Source organism: Schistocerca nitens, chromosome 4, assembly GCF_023898315.1.
Source record: "Schistocerca nitens isolate TAMUIC-IGC-003100 chromosome 4, iqSchNite1.1, whole genome shotgun sequence".
NCBI lineage: Eukaryota > Metazoa > Arthropoda > Insecta > Orthoptera > Acrididae > Schistocerca > Schistocerca nitens.
In genome coordinates this window covers 20,885,862-20,910,815 of record NC_064617.1, presented here as the reverse complement: position 1 = coordinate 20,910,815, position 24,954 = coordinate 20,885,862, and positions in this window count along the sequence as shown.

Here is a 24,954-nt window from a genome sequence, read left to right as displayed (position 1 = left end):
AAAGTAATGAAGTAATGCTTGCTAATTTTTATGTGAAAACTTAAAGCTTTTTGAATCAAACCAATGCTATTAACATTCTACATATTTATTCTTCATGTCTACACACTTGCAGATCTCTGCCACTAGAGGACTCCGAATTGTAGCGTGTAACATGGCATGGTGTAACGTAACTATGTCGGTGCGTGGTAAACCGCATTCTGCATTCAAGATTCGAATTATAAAGGTTCGCCCACACATGGAGCACAATCTCTTTCAGCCACGCACGAGCCCTGCGACATCTGCAACAATTTACCACCTTGGATTTACCGTCATCCACTATCCTCCATGCAGTCCCAAAACTTAAAGAACACCTTCGAGAAATTCACTTTAATAATGTTGAAGCGATCCAAGCAGTTGTGGCTCCACCAACAAAGCCAAACTTTCTACAGTGACGGTATCAACGAACTGGTCTCTCGCTGGGAGAAACGTGTTCGTCGCCAGGGTAACTATGATGAGAAATAAATATGCAGACATAAAGAATAAAGCTGCAGAAAGTTAATAATGTTTGTTTCATTTAAAAAGCCTCAAGAGTTTCCACATAAAAAAACGGAGGCATTACTTTTGTACAGCAGCCACGCTCGTACAAACACAGAAGTTTGCCTATTTAAATCAATGAAGTTTGATATATCAGAAACGAAGATCGTGAAACGACCCTGTGTCCAAAGTCAGGAGCTGGTCTATATCAGCCAATCGTTCTTTGATCGTTGTGTTTGGTCGTTGCGGACGTCACACGACATTCGTTCGTTTTGTTGATCCATCAACTCAGTTTTTCTTATTACAGAGGCCAACGGCTCTCTGACCGAACACGCTGAGCTACCGTGCCGGCGTGGTTTGGTGCTCGGTTCCTGTCAGAGGTAGGAACATGGGGTACATGGTTTCGGTTTAGCTCCAACCTGTGGTCATTTTTATAGCCTTTCAAACTTCTGTCTTACTGTAGCAATTTTACAGTATATTAAGTAAGGTTTCAACGACGAACCGGAGGTGGCGCCCAGACAGATTGTGCGAATCAACTAATTTCTTTTGCGAGAGATTTTACTTGGATTGAAATTAATGCTCAGCTAATGGCCCATTTGTATACGTACAAAAACATACAGAAATGCGTTTTCCTTGGATGTTTTTTTCGAACTTGTACGAATCGATTCAAACTCTGCACGAAAGTGTATATGTGAATAAAGTCAAAAAGAATTTTTTGTTTATCCAGTAATCTTTATCCGTTGTCGAGATGCGTAATCTTTACCTGTTGTCGAGATACGATCATTTAAATTCGAGCTAAGTATACCACGTAACGTTCGTTCTTGCGTGAATAGAATATGCGGAAATAGTTTAAAGGCAATCAAATAAATCAAAAATGCATTCTTGCAATAAAATTGATAACTCGCCTTCAAAATTCTAGCTTCATTCGGATTTTGCGTCAAAAAATAAGTTTTTTTTGAGTTTAGTTAAGTACGCCACTCTTGCGTTCCAAGCTCGTGTGAATCGGTTCAAATTTTGATATAAGGTGGACAAATACATGTAATTAAGGGTCGTCCTGTTGTTTTGTGAAAGCTTCCTCCGTCTTCACTTTATGGTGGTCTTAAGTTACACACAACATGCACCTAAAACCCGGTTTTAACAGATGATAATAAAACAATATATTCTTTCTCTGATTGTAAAAAACGTATGCAAAAATCTTTTACTGTTGGGTTTTACGTGCGAAAAATCACGCGTTTACACGTGTTTGGTAGAAATGCGTTGCACTTTAAGCTCTGTATTTGGATATAATTAAGACAACTAATTATTCCAGTTTACTATCGTTGCGTAGTTTATTTACCTTAAAATGATCGAATTATGCCCAACCCTCTGCAAAATGATATACTGTTTGATCGATAGTTTGAAGCTTTATCGATCACCTCGAGGAAAATTGAACTAACCCTAAAATTGCTACAAAAATAATTGTCAAAAGTGGTCACTCTATTTTTAACCAATAGAGAACGTTTTTACTGCATTTTCTTCAAAAACTACTGTTCTGTCTTGTAGAAAATTTATTTTCGGCAAAACAATCTAAAGCTCGCCGATTTTCGCACAGGTTTGAAAAATTGTTAGTTTTTTATCGTGCATACGAGGGCAGTTCAATCAGTAATGCAACACATTTTTTTTTCTCGGCCAATTTTGGTTGAAAAAACCGGAAATTTCTTGTGGAATATTTTCAAACATTCCCGCTTCGTCTCGTATAGTTTCATTGACTTCCGACAGGTGGCAGCGCTGTACGGAGCTGTTAAAATGGCATCTGTAACGGATGTGCGTTGCAAACAACGGGCAGTGATCGAGTTTCTTTTGGCGGAAAACCAGGGCATCTCAGATATTCATAGGCGCTTGCAGAATGTCTACGGTGATCTGGCAGTGGACAAAAGCACGGTGAGTCGTGGGGCAAAGCGTGTGTCATCATCGCCGCAAGGTCAAGCAAGACTGTCCGATCTCCCGCGTGCGGGCCGGCCGTGCACAGCTGTGACTCCTGCAATGGCGGAGCGTGCGAACACACTCGTTCGAGATGATCGACGGATCACCATCAAATAACTCAGTGCTCAACTTGACATCTTGTTGGTAGTGCTGTCACAATTGTTCACCAGTTGGGATATTCAAAGGTTTGTTCCCACTGGGTCCCTCGTTGTCTAACCGAACACCATAAAGAACAAAGGAGAACCATCTGTGCGGAACTGCTTGCTCGTCATGTGGCTGAGGGTGAGAATTTCTTGTCAAAGGTTGTTACAGGCGATGAAACATGGGTTCATCACTTCGAACCTGAAACAAAACGGCAATCAATGGAGTGGCGCCACACCCACTCCCCTACCAAGAAAAAGTTTAAAGCCATACCCTCAGCCGGTAAAGTCATGGTTACAGTCTTCTGGGACGCTGAAGGGGTTATTCTGTTCGATGTCCTTCCCCATGGTCAAACGATCAACTCTGAAGTGTATTGTGCTACTCTTCAGAAATTGAAGAAACGACTTCAGCGTGTTCGTAGGCACAAAAATCTGAACGAACTTCTCCTTCTTCATGACAACGCAAGACCTCACACAAGTCTTCGCACCCGAGAGGAGCTCACAAAACTTCAGTGGACTGTTCTTCCTCATGCACCCTACAACCCCGATCTCGCACCGTCGGATTTCCATATGTTTGGCCCAATGAAGGACGCAATCCGTGGGAGGCACTACGTGGATGATGAAGAAGTTATTGATGCAGTACGACGTTAGCTCCGACATCGACCAGTGGAATGGTACCGTGCAGGCATACAGGCCCTCATTTCAAGGTGGCGTAAGGCCGTATCATTGAATGGAGATTACATTGAAAAATAGTGCTGTGTAGCTAAAAGATTGGGGAATAACCTGGTGTATTTCAATGCTGAATAAAACAACCCCTGTTTCAGAAAAAAAATGTGTTGCATTACTTATTGAACTTTTCTAAATCTTCTGCTGATCTCAGACAATCTTACTTATACTTAGTTCGGATTGGTTGTTGCAATATTTCGCGGTATAGTAAAAGTTGGGAACCAGAATAAAAAATGCTCCTATCATACTTTTTAGGCGAATATGTCCTGGGCAGCGTTAGCGACGTAAAAGAAGGGAACTAGCTTTTCGACATTTCTGGCAGTCTGAAAGGCATTTAAATCAAAACATCTTCACGTACACGCGCTTTTACTCTCCATGCCCCATTAACAGCAGTCGGTTTTTGGCCTCGTTAAGTAGCCTCTTCCACGGTAGCCTATTCTGTCTTCGGCGTCTACTTTCCTGGAGATCCTTGGCAACCTGGTCTGTGCATCTCACTTTCGGCCTATCTGCAGGTCTTCGTCCTTCCGGTTTATTCTCTGAGACTTCTCTTAGTAAAGATCCCTGCACTCTTCTATAGATATAATCGGACCATCTTCGTCTTCTTGTCTTGGCTTCCGCAACTACACCTGGTTCACTGTACAGCTCCCTGAACTTCCTTTTCTTTCTTCTTCGCCATTCTCCTCCCCCATAGATTGGTCCACGTATCTTTTGCAGGATATTATTTTCAAAAACTTTTACCTTTTCTCCTCGTATTTGCTTATCTCCGTATTCCTGCCTCATATAGTAATCCTGGTCTGGTTATGGTTTTATATATTCTTACTCTGATTCCTCCCGAAAAAATTTCAAGTGATAGTAGTTTGCTGAGTGTGTATGACGCTCTGGATGAAGCTTTGACCGTCGCCTCTATTTCTTGCTTCTCGTCGTTTTTGTTGTTTACTACGCCTTTTTGTTGTGTAATTTCTTTCTACCCTAATGAATTTTGTTTTATCATCATTTACTTGTAATCCAGCTTCCTGCCACTATTTTTAGGTCATCAGTGCTACGACAACTGCAAAGGCCGGTACCAGCGCTTCCTGTATTACAGTGTTCAACGAGAGGGAGGTACTCCACTTCCTGGTCTGAGTGCTGCTTTTATGTCAAACGCCTTGCAATATTTTCCATCGATATTCACCATCCCTTTCGAGCCTTTCAGCGTCACATTCATAAGATTTATAATCTTCTTTGGTATGAATCTCCGCATTTTCTCCCACAACCTATCTCTGGACACACTGTCATAGGCTTTCTTAAAATCAACAAATAGTATTGCCATTGTTTTGTTATACTCTCAATATTTGGATATGGCTTCTTTCAGTATGAGTATCTGGTCAGTAGTTGAACAGTCCTTCATAAATCCCGCTTGTTTCTCATTTATTATCTCTTTTAAATATGGTTGTAATTTTTTCTGGAGGATCTTGGAGAACACTTTCTAGGCGGTGCTAATTAATGAGATGCCTCTGTAGTTCCTGTATTATTGTTTGTCGCCCTTTTTATAAACTGGTGTTATTGCTTCTGTCCACTCCTTTGGCATTCTTTCTTCATTCCAGATGGTTGTAACAAGTTTGTGTATTTGTTTTTCAACTTTTATTCCTCCCTTCTTAAACAATTCAGCTGCTATCCCATCTCTCCCTGGCGCTCTTGTTTTTTGCTGACCATAAAACTTCCTCCCTTCTGGAACTTTCTATCTTACGGTCCACTGTAGTATAGAATGCGCCTGTCCTTTTCCAGTTTACCTGGTCGTGGATATCTAATTTCTTGCAGTGCTACAAGATTCATTTCATATCTGTCGAGTTCTTCCGACAGAATATTGAGAGCTCCAGGAATTGCCAAAGTCCTAATGTTAAGTGGGTGTTCGTAAGCCGTTTTTTATATTCCTTGTTTCTATTTTCCTCCGAGGAATTTTCTTGACGTTTCGTAACAAGTTCCTTCTTATGGGGCATGTTGTTAGGCCTTTGCTCAGCCCCCGATCTCTAGGACCAGTCCAGTCATCTTTTCACGGTGAGTCATTTCCTGACCACCTTCCGGCTCGGCTGGCGGCGCAGCCAGCGAGCGTTCCCCAATCCCAGTGGGGACCCACCCGATGGAGGTAACTGGCAAATACACGGGGAGCATACACGTAACAGCTAAAAAAGTTTTTCTGAGTGGATAAAATTTCTGCAGGTGTGTTTGTTCCTGAAGGGGACACTAATTTTCGATTTCTGAATGGGGCGGGGGTTGATTTTTCTCTGAGGGGACCATTTCTCCCCCAAACCTACCTCCTGTTACATACATGGAGAAGGGAGTAAGAACAAATAGACACAGATTTTTAGAGAGTGGGATGCATCTACAGTAGGAAGTATTCGAGGATGGGGGTGCATCTGTAATAGAAAGTAGACCATTGGGGATGCATCCATCCAAAGCTTAATGACACGTTGTGTCATGTCGAACACTGGATGACATGCTTGCATATGTCATGTTATACGACATTACATCATTATGCGTTGTATTACATGATACGGGTATTAATAAAACCAAGAAAAAATGGCTAATATGTCAAGATATTTGAATTCAAATGTCTTTTGAAGTTGCCAGATTAAGTCGAAAACCTAGTTCCTTTCTCTTACATCCCTAACTTTGCCCAGGACATATTCGCCTGTTTGTGCTATGAAAGGTGCATTGTTCATTCCTGTACTAACATTTTTCGATAAAACTTATGCATTAACTGATGGTGCACATAAATATGTCCATTATATCTATAGTTCTTTAAGGTCTATTAATCAATAATAAGCTACAGAATCAACGATCTTCTTCTTTGACAATAACAATCCTATAGTTGGTACTCAACTCGAAAAACTTTGGGAAGTTCAGAGCACTTTAATCAAAGAAATTATAAGCAGCAATGATCAAAGTACACTATTAAATTTTCAACTGCGTTAATAATATTACAGGCAAAAAATAATGGCACAGCCTGACGTGCAGAAGGGCGTATTTTGTGAATGGTAATCTAGAAACTACCTACGCTTTCTTATGACTTGAATGATTTTGCTATGGGGAAACTGAGAAAATACAGGGTGAGCACAAAGTTTTGCCCTGATTATAACAATTTGTTACAGAAGAACCGTTTGACATAATAATTTACATTTGATACCGTTCCATAGTTTAGTGTTACTAGGTGTTTTTTTTCTTTAATATCCCCTACGTTAGTAAACATCAACGTGTGCTCCCTCGGTAGCTCGGAGAATGTCGAGGTGGTATTCCAGTTCCCACCAGGCGTTTCGAAACATGTGCTCTGTCACAGTACCCACAGCAGCTTGCATCACAGCCTTCAGTTCGTCGTCGTCAGCAACTGGTGTGACGAAGACTCTGTCCTTGATATAGACCCAGAAAAAAAAGTCACGGGGCGTAATGTCTGGAGAGGGGAGTAACGTCCGGATCGGTGGACTGAAAGGAATTGTCCAACACCCTGGCCACCCCTGGCATTACGACCCTTGACTTTTTTTTTCTGGGGCTATATCAAGGACAGAGTCTTTGTCACACCAGTTGCTGACGTCGACGAACTGAAGGCTTGTATGGCTAGGATACAAGTTGCTGTGGGTACTGTGACAGAACACATGTTTCGAAACGCCTGGCGGGAACTGGAATACCACCTCGACATTCTCCGAGCTACCGAGGGAGCACACGTTGATGTTCACTAACGTAAGTGGTCTTAAAAAAACTAACAACACTAACCTATGTAACGGAATCAAATGTAAATTATTATGTCAAACGGTTATTCTGTAATAAATTGTTATCATCAGGGCAAGACTTTGTGCTCACCCTGTATCTCTCCAAACAATTATTGGGAAAGCAAGAATAATTACCTTTTTCTGTTAGTAACTTCTCTTCCTGCATTTAGTAATGGAAATTGGTCTTCAAATATACCCTTTGCGTAAAGTGAAAATATCGTTATGTCAGCAATCGTTATTCTGAGATCATAGATATATTTTACCGCTACGAAAAATTGTCTCTCGTATGGACATTGAATATTTTTCTTTCTGACTCAAAATAAATTGAAAATTCTTTTAATTCTAAAGTATTACTGCGTCAGGATCAATCCAAAGCTATTGCAAGCTTCTCCTGATGTGGTTTTACGTAAAGATAAATTTTCAACAATCAAAGATAACCGTGCTGTGTTAACTGAAAATCGGACTTCGTTAAGAATGCAGAGCGTGAGAAATGAAAGAAAACTAATTTTAAGCTATTTTTGGAATTAAATTAAAACACCACATGAGCCTCCATCAATACAAAGCATTGGCAACATCTGCGTACATTGTAATGAGAGGAAAAGGTTTACATTTCAGAGCAGAAACAAATTTTTAAAATTTAACGCTGATAATTATTACTTAAGGGTAATTCACCTTACATGAATAGACAGAAACCCTCTGTATATGGAATGGCAGACAGAGGCACGAGCACAAGACAAGACAAGAGCTGAGCAACAAGATCAAAGAGACAAGCGATAAAAGAGAGAAATATGGCCACTTTCCTGTATATAGTGGTTCATAGAATATTTGTACGTCACGAAAAATCTAAGGTTTCAGTACACTACGTATGGTAAATATACAGTCCTGGAAATTGAAATAAGAACACCGTGAATTCATTGTCCCAGGAAGGGGAAACTTTATTGACACATTCCTGGGGTCAGATACATCACATGATCACACTGACAGAACCACAGGCACATAGACACAGGCAACAGAGCATGCACAATGTCGGCACTAGTACAGTGTATATCCACCTTTCGCAGCAATGCAGGCTGCTATTCTCCCATGGAGACGATCGTAGAGATGCTGGATGTAGTCCTGTGGAACGGCTTGCCATGCCATTTCCACCTGGCGCCTCAGTTGGACCAGCGTTCGTGCTGGACGTGCAGACCGCGTGAGACGACGCTTCATCCAGTCCCAAACATGCTCAATGGGGGGACAGATGCGGAGATCTTGCTGGCCAGGGTAGTTGACTTACACCTTCTAGAGCACGTTGGGTGGCACGGGATACATGCGGACGTGCATTGTCCTGTTGGAACAGCAAGTTCCCTTGCCGGTCTAGGAATGGTAGAACGATGGGTTCGATGACGGTTTGGATGTACCGTGCACTATTCAGTGTCCCCTCGACGATCACCAGTGGTGTACGGCCAGTGTAGGAGATCGCTCCCCACACCATGATGCCGGGTGTTGGCCCTGTGTGCCTCGGTCGTATGCAGTCCAGATTGTGGCGCTCACCTGCACGGAGCCAAACACGCATACGACCATCATTGGCACCAAGGCAGAAGCGACTCTCATCGCTGAAGACGACACGTCTCCATTCGTCCCTCCATTCACGCCTGTCGCGACACCACTGGAGGCGGGCTGCACGATGTTGGGGCGTGAGCGGAAGACTGCCTAACGGTGTGCGGGACTGTAGCCCAGCTTCATGGAGACGGTTGCGAATGGTCCTCGCCGATACCCCAGGAGCAACAGTGTCCCTAATTTGCTGGGAAGTGGCGGTGCGGTCCCCTACGGCACTGCGTAGGATCCTACGGTCTTGGCGTGCATCCGTGCGTCGCTGCGGTCCGGTCCCAGGTCGACGGGCACGTGCACCTTCCGCCGACCACTGGCGACAACATCGATGTACTGTGGAGACCTCACGCCCCACGTGTTGAGCAATTCGGCGGTACGTCCACCCGGCCTCCCGCATGCCCACTATACGCCCTCGCTCAAAGTCCGTCAACTGCACATACGGTTCACGTCCACGCTGTCGCGGCATGCTACCAGTGTTACAGACTGCGATGGAGCTCCGTATGCCACGACAAACTGGCTGACACTGACGGCGGCGGTGCACAAATGCTGCGCAGCTAGCGCCATTCGACGGCCAACACCGCGGTTCCTGGTGTGTCCGCTGTGCCGTGCGTGTGATCATTGCTTGTACAGCCCTCTCGCAGTGTCCGGAGCAAGTATGGTGGGTCTGACACACTGGTGTCAATGTGTTCTTTTTCCCATTTCCAGGAGTGTACTTTTTTAAGCGCATATCATGTATTTACTTTTACCACTAATTAGAAACGTCACACTCGGCAGCAAATCAGAGCTTTAGGCATTTTGGGTTACTTCGAAGTTTAATAGCCACTCATTTGTAGTGCTACTTTACTATCATAATTAACATTACAAAAATTGAGAATCTACAACAACACTGACGATACGAAAACTTTGCTTTATTCTGTTGTGTAACATTAAATAATGTTGATATTGATAAACGCAAGTGTGATCTTCTCTACCAACGAGATACTGGACAAATGCAAGCTATCCACTTGCGTCCCTACATCAACTTGCGCTCATTGACAATATTAATGCGTTTGTGTTCCCTTACCAGTTGTAGCTGACTCGTAAAGAACACTACGTGTTATGGATGTACAAAGTCTTTTTTATGCCAAACACCAACGACCCTTAGAAGGATGGGTGAGCAGGTAAAGGTTTGGGACGCTCTCCTGTCCCCTGCTTAGTCAACTACAGCTTATCTCTGTCTGCTAAAGAGAACGAACGAAGTAGTTAGGCAATTACTTTTTATTTCTGTAAGTTCCAACACAAGTCTTGCGCTGCACTGTGCATTCACAGATGTTCTGGACACTCCCACACAGCTACCCCCCCCCCCCTCGCCTCGCCTCACTCCCTCCACCGCGGTAGAGCGGAGCTCCGGGAATGTAGGGGTACTTACATGTTACCCGACGTCCAGCTCTCGTGTGTACTGATGGCATTGCTTGAACTTCACAGGCTGTGGTGCTGGCAGTGACTGTACTACCGGGACGTTATAATTAAACTTAATACGTTATAACACAAATACTAATTACTGTGCGAGTACTAAACTTGGTAGCTTTAACGTCAAGGACACGTGAAAGAGAAATGATACAGCATCAATCCAATTAAATGTGCTGCTACGGTACATCGCACCATTACACACCGGTACTATCATTGCTACAGAAGAGGCTCAATATGGCGCCCATAAGTATCCAGAAGAGTCTGAAAGCGCTGGACTGCATTCTGCAACGCAGAACGAAGCGTGTCCGTAGACGTGCTAGCTACCTCTCTTGATATGCTGTGCTTCATATCACCACATGTGTGAAAGGTCTCCGGCTAAACCAGGTAACCCCTCAACCAGAAATCACACATCAGGCGATCGTGCCGGCTAAACATTTGGAAACGATCAGCTGATAATTCGATAGTTTCCAAATGTGTTTCGGAGAAGCAGGTGAACTTCACGAGCAATGTGCGGTAGGGCCGCATCTTGCATGAAAACCGTTTAGTTCAAAGCGTTTCTCACCTGTGGGGCTAGTATGACGTGTGCTGGCGAAGGACATCGCACTATCGCTGGCCAGTAACACTGCACATCTTTGGTCCTGGAGCGCCAGCCTGTTCAAAAAGGAATGGGCCAGTGTTGAACGTAGCTGTGAAAGCGACCATACGCTGACACGTTCACCATATAGAGGAACTTCATGCACAGTGACTGCAGATGAATATCCCCGCACTCGGCAATTCTGTGCGTTCACGTCACCCGCCAGACAAAAATGAGCTTCGTCTGGCCGTTGGAGGGTCCAGGTCCACCCCTCGTCAACTTCAATTCTCACGAGAGAGTGGAGAGTGAAGTGAACTCGCCGTTGTACGGACACCATTTGAGAATGGTTCGAAGCACCTTCTGTACAGTAGATCACGGGATGTTCAACTGTCGTGGCACAGAACGCTCACAACCGGATGACCAGGAACTGCGCGCAGCGTTGCCTGCCATAGCAACAGCGATATAATCGACCACCTGTCGTTCAACCGGTCGTCGGCCTCTTCCCAAAGCGACGCCCAGTTCTCCTGTTAATTCCAACTTCCTCATCGTGCTACGCACAGCAGGTGGACAAAGAGGACACTTCCGTAATCCTTTCGGCCGGCAATATTCTCGAAGTGCAGCTGCAACATTACTATGGTTTTGATCTTCATCTACATCTACGTGGATACTCTGCGAATCACATTTAAGTGCCTGGCAGAGGGTTCATCGAACCACCAACAGAATTCTCTATTATTCCAATCTCGTATAGTGCGCGGAAAGAGCGAACACCTATATCTTTCCATACGAGCTCTATCCCATATTTTATCATGGTAATCGTTTCTCCCTATGTAGGTCGGTGTCAACAAAATATTTTCGCATTCGAAGGAGAAAGCCGGTGATTGGAATTTCGCGAGCAGATTCTGTCGCAACGAAAAACGCCTTTGTTTTAATTATGTCCACCACCAATCCTGTATCATTTCAGTGACTCTCTCTCCCCTATTTCGCGATAATACAAAAAGTGCTGATCTTCTTTGAACTTTTTCGATGTACTCCGTCAGTCCTATCTGATAAAGATCCCACACAGGGAAGCACTGTTCTAAAAGAGGACGGACGACCATAGTGTAGGCAGGCTCTTTAGTAGGTCAGTTGCACCTTCTAAGTGTCCCGCCTATAAAACGCAGTCTTTGGTTAGCTTTCCCCAAAACATTTTCTATGTGTTCCAATTCCTAGGTATTTAGTTGAATTTACGGCCTTTAGATTTGATTCATTTATCGTGTAACCGAAGTTTAACGGATTCCTTTTAGCACTCATGTGGATGACCTCACATTCTTCGTTATTTAGGGTCAACTGCAAATTTTCGCACCATACAGATATCTTCCCTAAATCGTTTTGTAATCTGTTTTGATCTTCTGATGTCTTTATCAGTCGAGAAACGATAGCGTCATCTGCAAACAACCTAAGACGGCTGCTCAGATTGTCTCCCAGATAGTTTATATTGATGAGGAACAGCAAAGAGCCTGTAGCAGTAATACCACTACCTTGGCAAACGCCAAAAATCACTTCAGCTTTATTCGATGACTTTCCGTCGGTTACTACCAACTGTGACCTCTCTGACAGGAAATCACGAGTCCATTCACATAACTGAGACGATATTCCATAAGCACGCAATTTCACTACGAGCCGCTTGTGTGGAAGTGACAAAAGCCTTCCGGAAATCCAGAAATACGAAATCAATCTGAAATCCCTTGTCAACTGCACTCAACAAGAACGATATTTTCTACATAGTCAATAGACAGTTTCCTTCGAGGTAATTCATAATGTTCGAACACAATATATGTTCTACAAGCCTGCTGTATATCGACGTTAATGATATGAGCTTGTAATTTAGTGCATTACTCCTATCTTTCTTGAGTATTGGTGTGACCTGTTCACCTTGCCAGTCTTTGGGTACGGATCTTTTGTCGAGCCAACGGTTGTTTATGATGGTTAAGTATGGAGATATTGCATTAGCATACTCTGAAAGGAATCTAATTGGTATGCAGTCTGGACCAGAAGATTTGCTTCAATACTCCCAGGATATTCTACGTTACTCATGTTGGCAGCTGTTCTTGATTCGAATTCTGGAATATTTCCTTCGTCTTCTTTTGTTAAGGCATTTTCGAAGGCTGCGATTAGTTACTCTGCTTTGGCAGCACTGTTTTCGATAGTATCTCCATTGCTATCGCGCAGAGACGGCATTGATTGTGTCTTGCCGCTAACATACTTCACATACGACCAGACTCTCTTTGGATTTTCTGCCAGGTTTTGTGACAAAGTTTCGTTGTGCAAACTATTCTAAGCATCTCGCACTGAAGTCCGCACTGAATTTCGAGTTTCTGTAAAAGATAGCTAATCTTCGGGATTTTGCGTCTGATTAAATTTGGTATGTTTGTTTCGTTGTTTCTGCAACAATGTTCTGACCCGTTTTATGTACCAAGGAGGGTCAGCTCCGCCGTTTGTTTAGTTATTTGGTATAAATCTCTCAGTTACTGCCGATACTATTTCTTTGAATTCATGCCATATATGGTCTACACTTATATTGTTAATAACACGCCACCGCCAACCGCGTTTAGCCTATCCTTCCGGAACACTGTTAGGTTCTTCGCAAAATTTCGGGTGAGCTTATCTCCGGCTTGAGACGGATTTCAGTGCCTATAACCATGTATCAGTGCTTTCTATTAGCGCTTGAAGCTCGCAGTTGCCCAACACAGCTGCGACATTTTACAACTGTTATAGAGATGGTTCCTGTATCTACGTTCTTCCTGTGTTCGGCCTCCACCTTTTGAGGCCCTTTTTGTGTTTTCCCGATATCCTCTAACCTAAAAAACCACCCAGTCCACGCCACACAGCCCCTGCTACCCGTGTAGCCGCCTCCTGCGTATAGTGGACTCCTGACCTATTCAGTAAAACCCGAAAACCAACCACCCTGCGGCGCAAGTCGAGGAATCTGTCAGCCTACACGGTCGCAGAATCGTCTGAGCCTCTGATTCAGACCCTCCACTCGGCTCTGTACCAGAGGCCTGCAATCGGTCCTGTCGACTATGCTGCTTTCATCTGACAAGCAAGACTGGCAGCCTTTACCACTTCTGTTAGATGCTCGAAACCAGAGAGAATTTCTTCTGATCCAAAGTTACACACGACGTGAGCTACCATCTGCAGTTGGCTGGACCCCTTCCACGTGTGGAATGAATCCACCCAGTATGCACACGGAGTGCACATTGGTTTTCTTCCCCTTCTTGGCAGCCATTTCGCTAAGCGACGCCATAACGCACCTAACGTTCGAGCTCCCACCAACCATCAATAATTCCACCCTCTGTGATTGTCAGGATCTTGCAGGCAGAGAGGTTTCCTCTGAAACAGGACAGGGGACGACATCTGGCTCAGCGACAGTGTCAGCCACAGACAGAACCTGGAACCTGTTTGTCAGACTAACCTGTGGGGCCTTATGTACGGCCGCCTGGGAAGTCTTTCGCCACTTGCTACGCCCTGTGGCGACCTTCCACTCCACCACTGGTGAAGGGTCAACCTCAGTGCGATCAGTAACTGTGCTGGGCACGGGCGAGGATCGATCGGAGAACTCGAAAGTGCTGGACGTCCGTTGGATCCACACGGCCGACCCACAACAGTGGTGCCCATCCACTGCAGCCACAAGCTGTGTAACCGAAGCCATCACAGTCTGGAGCTGAGAGCAAAGTGTCACAAACTCGGCTCACATCTGCACACAACAGTCACAGTCCCTGTCCATACTAAGGCCTCGGAAAACTAAACTATCCAGATAAACAGACTATCAGCACGTGCTGAAGGACTCTACTGTAGACACCGACGAAAATGCACGAACCGTGTCTAATAAATTAGATTAATACGCAGAGATTCAAAAACCTAATTCCCTAAGCACTCAGGTGAAACAAAATAATTCGCCCCTGATTAGGAACTTTTTAACATGTCACAAAATCGGTTTACTTTCCGACGCAAGTGTAAACGCGAGAAATGTGGCTACTAGATGTTAAATTAACACGCAGAAACTTAATAAACTAAACTATTGAAGCAAACAGACGATATTATAAAATTCGCTCCTGGCTAGAAATTCGTAAATGACTAAAAATCAGTTACTTCCCTGTTGCTGCGTGTGTCCTGGCTGTTGCTGATAGAGCTTCACCTCTAATGCCCTGCTCCTTTTGTCCAAGCTGATGTTGACAAGTCAACAAATCACAGCGACTGGTCAGGTGTGTGAGACTATGAATCACGTTGACTGATCACGGCACATCATGGCTTTAAAGGCACATTTGCAGGATGGGCGTGGATATATAGCAAAAACGTACATATAAGTTCAGAATATAAATAAAGAATTACATAAGATATTAATTAGTATAATCGGTTGTATTGGAATAATTACGCAGTTCAGTTGTCTTGCCGATAAGTGGCACCTTTCTTGTTCTGGAAGCCGTCCTGATCGGACGCATATCGGCCATCGCTGCAGGTAATTATTCGGCACTCCACCATTATTATATGTATTGAGGCGCAATCTCACTAGGCGTGGTCATAGTTGCACACAGCGACAGAATTAATGTAAGTGTCTATGTCATTTAACTTAGTGAAATATTTTGTGAATACAGTGATATTATTTAATCTTATGTTTCATTTATGTAGCCATCTTCCTTGGCAAGGCTAAAGATTCCGTGTTACAAGTTATATCAAAGGTCCAGTACGAACCAAAGGTTTGCAATTATTCAAACAACGAAGTCCGATAAAGAAAAATCACTCACGGTCCAATTTACAGTGAACGGACCTTACGCAAAAAGCCATGGTCAAGCCCGCAAAAATTGTATAAACTGATCACATACTGTTATGATTAATTATTATTATTATTTGCTTGTCCTTCGACGTACTCAAGCCAGATAGGAAAAGCCACGATAAATCAAACCGGCGACTTCGTGTTTGGATCTTTTATTGTATTTGCTACATTGTTTTTCTTTGTTGCATGGATAATGGGATTACATTTGACGGGCCATTGCCATTGAATATTTGTAAAGACCGAACAAAAAGACGAACCACTGAAATCGTTGATGAAACTGGAATCTACACTGCATACTTGAATCCGAGGTAAAACATCGCATTTTTTACATTAGCATGCTATTCCAAGCGCTTCCAGTAATTGTAGGTTGCTTCCCAACTTTGTGAAAATTTTCCGTAACCGTAGCAGTCATTTTTGTGCAAGATCGCGTATTCCAAATTATTTTTATCATAAAGTTTCTTACAACAATACAGTCATACCATTCCACAAAATGGCCGAATTGTGTCGTGTGCAACGCAAAATGGCAAGCAGCCATTAATGTTAATTATTTCACCATTAATTGTAATTCTTGCTCAGTGAAGCGAACATTGTTGCCATAAGAAATTAATTTCATGAATTCATTCCCAAAAATGTTTAATGATTTTTCTTGCAATATACATTACGTGTAGCATGGTGGTAACGCGTAAACAGTTATCAAAAATGGAATACTACAGACAGCAGACGCAAACCGAATCCAACTTGGACATCGGACAAAACACTGATGATGACTCCAGAGTTGACCCCGGGGTACAAAGAAGGAGCCTCCTAGAAGATTGTGAGCCTAAAGACTGAATACAGGCACAATCGGGCGTACCCTGGAAACGGTGAAAGATTTCACCGGCTAATCCTAACACCAGATCAAGTTAAAGTCCAAAACCACATTATCAAGATGCAACGGCCTTTATCAAGACCACCCCTTGTGACGATCTCGATAAATATTGAGGGATTCTCTAGCCATAAGAGTGTTTTATTAGCAGACATGTGCTATAAGCATAAATGCGACGTATTGTTGGTGCAGGAAACACACCGGGGAGCTACCAGCCACAGACCTAAAATAGCAGGAATGGATTTGGCCATTGAAAGACCTCACGATAAGTATGGGAGTGCGATTTTCATCAGACCCGTGCTCAACGTAACATCAGCCGCAATGACAGAAGTAAATAACATTGAAGTACTTACCATTCGCTCCCAGAAGTTCTCTGTGACGTCTGTGTACAAACCACCAGATGTGGACTTTGTTTTCCATGAACCAAACAATTTTACAAATGACCATATTAATTTTGTCATGGGCGATTTCAACTGCCATGGTGAAGCATGGGGATATAATGAGACTGATGAGAATGGTGTACAGCTTGAATCCTGGGCTGACACTAACGACCTACAACTCATTCATGACCCAAAACAGCCAGCATCGTTCAACAGCAGAAGATGGAGAAGGGGATATAATCCTGACAACATCTTTGTGAGTAGGAAGTTGGCAGCACAGTGCATGAAGCTTGTTGAAGAACCTATCCCAAGTACACAACACAGACCCGTCGTTTGTGTTGTGAATGCCATGGTTAAACCAGAGGAGGTGCCTTCGCGAAGACGGTTTAATTTCAAAAAGGCAGACTGGCAGAAATTTAAAGAGCAATTGGACGAAGAGATTGAGAAAATCCCTCCTCGACCAGATGAGTACGGTAGATTTATCGATCTTGTGAAAGGGATCTCAAAGAAAAACATCCCAAGGGGTTGCCGTACCCAGTACATCCAGGGTCTGACCGGCAGCAGCAAGGTCTTACTTGACAGGTACCAAAAGCTGTTCACTCAGGACCCCTTCAGCGAAGATACGATGGAGGCTGGGGAGGAACTAATGCAGGCTATTGCTGAGGATAAGAGATCACGGTGGTGCAAACTAGTCGAGAATCTTGACATGAAACAAAACAGCAGACGTGCATGGAAATTACTGAAAAATTTAAGTGGGGACCCAACTGACCACCAGCAGAAGAACAACGGGGTAACAGCAAATCAGATTGCTAGCCAACTTCTGAAGAATGGGAAAACCAAAGGCAAAAGAGAAAGGGAAAGAGTTATACCCCAAGAACAAAAAGATTACGGACTCCTCAATGCTTCATTCACAGCAACCGAACTGGAAGACGCCATTCAGAGTATGAAACTGAATAAGGCCGCTGGAACTGATGACCTTAGAACGGAGCAGATAAAACAGTTTGGGCCCAAAGCTCGAAACTGGTTACTACAAATGAACACCTGTATTAAAGAGCTGAATATTCCGAAACTATGGCGGCAGGCGAGAGTGGTGGCTTTACTAAAACCTGGCAAGGAGATAAAGGACCCCAAAAGTTACAGACCAGTGTCACTTCCATGCCGTCTCTATAAGATACTGGAGCGGATGATTCTCAACCGGGTGGCAGAAACTATAGATGGAAAGCTCATAAAGGAACAAGCCGGTTTCAGACCAGGAAGATCTTGTGGGCAAATACTTAATCTGACGCAACATATAGAAGACGGGTTTGAAAAAAAAATTAATAACTGGAGCAGCTTTCATAGATCTTACTGCTGCATACGACACGGTAAACCACAGAAAGCTATTGCGCAAATTATATCACCTCACAGGGGACTGTAGGTTGACGATGCATATTGGTAGTCTTCTGCAGAATCGAAGATTTTATGTCTCCCTAAATGGTAAGAACAGTAGATGGCGACTGCAGAAGAATGGCTTACCACAAGGAAGTGTACTTTCTCCCATCCTTTATAATGTGTACACTAATGACCAACCTATACCTCAAAATGCAAGACTGTTCGTATATGCTGATGACACAGCTGTGGTGGTCCAGGGGTCCAATTTTGATGCAACATCTGGAAATCTCTCTAGAGCGCTTGAAGAACTGGCTCAATACTATGACGCCAATCACCTCAAGCCAAACCCTGACAAAACCCAAGTATGTGCTTTCCACCTGCGCAATAGAGATGCTGGAGTTGAGCTCGACGTTACATGGCAAGGTAAGAAGCTAAAGGACTGTCCAACACCGAAATACCTTGGGGTCGTACTTGACAGAACGCTTTCCTTCAAGCAGCATTGCCAAAACACCGAGGCTAAAGTCTGCTCCAGGAATAACATCATCCGCAGGCTAACAAACTATGAATGGGGAGCTCAACCATCAGTACTGAGAACATCAGCACTTGCTCTGTGTGTTTCTGCAGCAGACTATGCAGCGCCAGTATGGGAAGCATCTGCACATGCTAAACAGGTCGATGTAAGTGTAAATGAGACAGTACGAATTGTTACAGGCTGTCTCAGACCCATACCAACGGGTAATTTGTACCTACTTGCTGGCATTGCCCCATCCAAGATCAGAAGGCAGGTGGCAGCAGACGCTGAGAGAACAAAGAAAGAAACAGATTGTCGACACCCACTGAATGGGCACGTCACTCAGGCTCGGAGGCTTAAGTCTAGAAATAGCTTTATTGCAAGAACCGAGATCCTTGGCGGTTCACAGGAAGATAATAGAGTCCGTAGATGGGAGAATGAACAAACCGCACTGCAGATAATACCAAAAGAGCAAATGGCACCTGGAAACAAATTTCCTTATACAGTGTGGAGAACACTAAATAGGTTGAGGGCTGGTGTACCCAGATGCAAAACTAATCTGTGCAAGTGGGGACTGCTGACTAACGATGACGACGTTCTTTGCGGATGCGGAGAGGTACAAGACGAGGCACACCTGCTCATGTGCCGACTACTGCCGGAGCCCTGCAGTTTTAGTGACCTGCTACAAGCCAACGACAAAGCCGTAGCAGTGGATAACTATTGGAAAAATAAAATTTGATCTGGACACTGAAAAGTAAAGTAAAGTTGACCCCAATAGTGACGACCAATCAGCAGTTAACATGCTTAGTAACGGAAATTTCGTAAGTAGACCGACCAATGTTCAAATAGCAAAATCCAGCTTAGAGCCCATTCTTGTCCGTGACGTCATGTCAATACAAAATCAGACGACTTAATACAAAAAAGACATTGACGAACACATGACTTTTTAAAAACGCGACATGACGAGATTGTGTGAAAGGGTAGACGAGATTAACACGAGACTGGGCAGCCAAGTGTCCGAACTTGACTCAAAACTTTCCGAATTCAACTTACAGCAGGGAAAAACCATAAAAGACGTAAAAGATATTCAAACTGAAGTCAAACATTTAAACACTACATGCCAAGCAGTTAGCACTCAAGTAAAATGTTATCCGTCAGTTCATGACTCAGTAAAAACACGCATTACTGTAATTGAAGGCAAAGTTAACACTATGGACAAACAACTTACAGACAAACTGCAATTGCACACTGGCAACGATTTTGCCAACATAACTAAAGAATTTCATGAATGGATTCAAAATGATTCAGCAGCAGCGCGGTTCCGGGCTGGATTGATCAGAAAAATAAATATTTCGACCAATGTATAAAAGAAAAATTACCGACGGTTGTGCGCGACACCGTAGCCGAATTTGTTAAAAATAATAAACATGTCATAGCTGAGGCAGCTCAATCCAACGCACCACGGCAAAACAAGTAAAGGATGACATACGACCGAAGTGTAGCAATACTAATAATCGAAGTGGTAATGAAAACAGATATATGTATGACACCTCACAGCAACAACTGTACACACCCATACACATGACACCGGGGCCTGAAAGTATTTGTATGGAGTGTAGCCATGTATGGAAGTGAAACATGGACGATAAATAGTTTGGACAAGAAGAGAATAGAAGCTTTCGGAATGTGGTGCTACAGAATAATGCAGAAGATTAGATGGGTAGATCACATAACTAATGATGAAGCATTGAATAGAATTGGGGAGAAGAGGAGTATGTGGCACAACTTGACAAAAAGAAGGGACCGGTTAGTAGGACATGTTCGGAGGCATCAAGGGATCACAAATTTAGCATTGGAGGGCAGCGTGGAGGGTAAAAATCGTAGAGGGAGACCAAGAGATGAATACACTAAGCAGATTCAGAAGGATGTTGGTTGCAGTAAGTACTGGGAGATGAAGAAGCTTGCACAGGATAGGGTAGCATGGAGAGCTGCATCAAACCAGTCTCAGGACTGAAAACCACAACAACAACACATTCCTTTCCACAGTGAAAGCAATCGACATTACAGTGCCAAAGAAAAAGAAAGTCTGGTTAAACATCGGCAATTTCGGCTGATCCCGTAGGAGGTTGAGTCCTCCCTCGTGCATGGGTGTGTATGTTTGTCCTTAGGATAATTTAGGTTACGTAGTGTGTAAGCTTAGGGACTGATGACCTTAGCAATTAAGTCTCATAGGATTTCACACACATTTGAACATCGGCAATTTCAACCTTTCATCCCAAAAGAACGTACTGTACATCCTGTAATTTTTCTGAAAGCATTTAGAAATGCATTCCCAAGAGCATGGAATGATCGAAAGAGAATTTCTTACGTTGTAGGTTATATTCAAGCTGACGCAGCTGTCTGGGCATATAATGAAGCCGACAGATGCGTGACATATCAGCAACTTGAAAGAGCTTTCTTGGCCAAATGTTGGTCGCAGTAGGTACAAGAACGTCTAAGGAAACAGATTTTGGAACCAGTGCCTTTCAATGCTGAACATGGCAATTTGCGCCGGTATTTTGAGAAATATATGAATATACTCCGCGCACTGAAAGCCAGATTGCCTTTTAACATTAAAGAGAAGTTACTACTCATTCCAGACAATAATGCAGAATATTTTCTGTCTGTGCTTGATTCTGTTGATATGTTACATGAGGATCAACGTTCCACAGCCAACTTAATCCTTGCGCGCCGGGCGCTGTCGGTTACGTAGTGCAACAAAATCAACAGCTTCCTTCCGCAAACCAATACCAGTACCAACATCAGCAGACACACCCCATTATGAACAATAATCGTAACATATTATACACAACAAGCGACAAGAGGCGCCGCAACAATAGTAATGGAAATAACAGAAACGGAAACAACAAAAACTGGAACAAAGAAACAATAATCAGCCAGTACAAAATAAACAGCAAAACTGGAACGGTAACTACGGCAATGTGTACCAAAATACTGGTCCACCACCTCAGTACATCAACACAGGTCCGTGGCAAATACCGCCACAGCCTGTACAAAATCAAAATTGGGCTTTACCCACCAATCAGCAATACGTCAAGGTGCTCAACCACAAACGCCGCAACAGATTGGTGAATGGAATACACAATACCCTATTGTAAACATAATAGAAGTGTCAAGTGAAACTCCCTCTCCACCTGTATCATCACCTGCACCAATTACGACTACGTCAAACTAAAGACAGTCACTGCTGTCCCCCAGGTAGTGGCTGAAGAAGGTTTGGGGGGCGACTTCACTACCAAAGCATTGTTTGGTACAGCCACTGATGAACAACACAATGATTATATAGCAAATAGTTTTAAGCAGCAACTACTGTTATTTATACGCTACAATCAAGATGAAAGCTTATCTCATGAACTATTGCAGGAAACTACACAATGTCGTTCATCTAGCAATGAAATAGTTTTAGCTACAAATAATGGTATAATAGGAAGTATTCCAACCAGTATTGTTTTGGACGCAGGAGCGGCTGTGAGTGTTTTGTCGTATACTTTTAATAGGAAAATGAATTTAAACCTGTACCAGAGTTCCTTGTTCAAAAGTGTAAGATTTTAACTGCCATAGGTAATAAGTCTAGTAGAGATACGAAACAGACTTTTGTGACCATTTAGATAGATAATGGAACAGTACAATGGCCATTCCTCGTGGTCCAGAATCTAGTTACTAGGTTTAGATATGTTATGTGAGGAGGACAGTGTTATTGACTTCTCGAAACGTAAATGTTTCCTTAGACATAAGGCTGATCTTTGGTGCGACGTCATAAGCGAGTGACTGCGTGTGAGATCGATCTCCAAGTTTTTATATATTTTTAGGTTTCAGATACATATTTGAACGGTTTTTGTGATAATATTTACTATATAAGTGACTTATTAGTGGTTTCTTCATTCACCTCTGCCTTTCTTGTGTTGTGACCGGATATTTGTGAGTGTTTCGTATCGAGCAACGTAACCTCTTACCTGTGTTTACATTCCGCGCTGACCAGTTGCAGCTGTAGCGGCGCATCGAAAGCTAAGTACTAATTAATTGTTTGTGTATAGTGGTTTATTTAGGAACTTTAGTAGTTTTCAACCGGAGTTTTTTGTGTTTTCTGGTGAAATAATTTCAGAAGAAGCTCTTGGGAACTGTTTTCAGCTTCGTCACTGTGTCATTAGACGTTTGATTCTCTTTCTGTATTAGTCTTTGTTGTATTCACATTTGTTGTTTATTAATACTGTTAATAATAGTAGTTACTTCCCTTGTAGAAGAAGTTTGTGTTTATTGTAGTCAGGTCTTTAACATCTTCTTATTGTAGTAGCGGAACTTAGAAAAAGTAAAATTTTACCATGAGTGAGAAGTGTGGGCTTCGCCGTAGGTTCGTGAGTAGTGGATTGCGGTGTGAGACTTGTTCGAAGTATTTTCACTGGGGGGAATGCAGTGGGGAAGCCAGTGGGCATTCTGGTGAGATCCTCTCCTGGAACTGCAGGTTATGTAGCAAGAGTAAGTTGATAGAGGAGCAGGAGCGTAAGATCTGTGCCTTTCAGGTGCAGTTGAAAAACGCACAGGAGGAGCTAGATAGGATGAGGAGGGAGAAGGGGGTTGGGGAATGGGAGCTGACTGTTGGCAAGAGATCTGCTAGGAGAAGAAGATTTTCAGATAGTTTTACTATTGGTGTTTACAATAGATATGACCAACTGTCAGAGTCTAGTGGAGAGGAATCTCTAGTAGCTGTAGATGTAGGAAGTATGCAGCAGACCTCAGTAGTTACGGTGGCTAGAACAGTTGCAAAGTCGAAGAGGAAGAAGAAGGTTCTGCTGTTAGGTAGTTCTCATGGCAAAGGTGTAGGCCAGCAGTTGCAGGAAGTGCTGGGAATGAGTACCAGGTCACCAGCATTGTGAAACCTAATGCAGGATTGGCTCAGGTGACTTAACATAGGGGGGTTATGTAGGGATTTTACTAAAGAGGATCAGGTAGTGATTGTAGGTGGGGCTGGTAATAGTATTGGTAGGGATGGGGAGTATAACATAGATGGTGACCTGGAAAAGATAGCCACTCAGACTGGCAACAAGAATGTGCATTTCGTGGAACTGTTTCAGCGTCACGATCGGCCTCATCTTAATACATCTACATCTACATCTATACTCCGCGAGCCACCTTACGGTGTGTGGCGGAGGGTACTTATTGTACCACTATCTGATCCCCCCTTCCCTGTTCCATTCACGAATTGTGCATGGGAAGAACGACTGCTTGTAAGTCTCCGTATTTGCTCTAATTTCTCGGATCTTTTCGTTGTGATCATTACGCGAGATATATGTGGGCGGTAGTAATATGTTGCCCATCTCTTCCCGGAATGTGCTCTCTCGTAATTTCGATAATAAACCTCTCCGTATTGCGTAACGCCTTTCTTGAAGTGTCCGCCACTGGAGCTTGTTCAGCATCTCCGTAACGCTCTCGCGCTGACTAAATGTCCCCATGACGAATCGCGCTGCTTTTCGCTGGATCATGTCTATCTCTTCTATTAATCCAACCTGGTAAGGGTCCCATACTGATGAGCAATACTCAAGAATCGGACGAACAAGCGTTTTGTAAGCTACTTCTTTCGTCGATGAGTCACATTTTCTTAGAATTCTTCCTATGAATCTCAACCTGGCGCCTGCTTTTCCCACTATTTGTTTTATGTGATCATTCCACTTCAGATCGCTCCGGATAGTAACTCCTAAGTATTTTACGGTCGTTACCGCTTCCAATGATTTACCACCTATGGCATAATCGTACTGGAATGGATTTCTGCCCCTATGTATGCGCATTATATTACATTTATCTACGTTTAGGGAAAGCTGCCAGCTGTCGCACCATTCATTAATCCTCTGCAGGTCTTCCTGGAGTACGTACGAGTCTTCTGATGTTGCTACTTTCTTGTAGACAACCGTGTCATCTGCAAATAGCCTCACGGAGCTACCGATGTTGTCAACTAAGTCATTTATGTATATTGTAAACAATAAAGGTCCTATCACGCTTCCTTGCGGTACTCCCGAAATTACCTCTACATCTGCAGATTTTGAACCGTTAAGAATGACATGTTGTGTTCTTTCTTCTAGGAAATCCTGAATCCAATCACAAACCTGGTCCGATATTCCGTAAGCTCGTATTTTTTTCACTAAACGTAAGTGCGGAACCGTATCAAATGCCTTCCTGAAGTCCAGGAATACGGCATCAATCTGCTCGCCAGTGTCTACGGCACTGTGAATTTCTTGGACAAATAGGGCGAGCTGAGTTTCACATGATCTCTG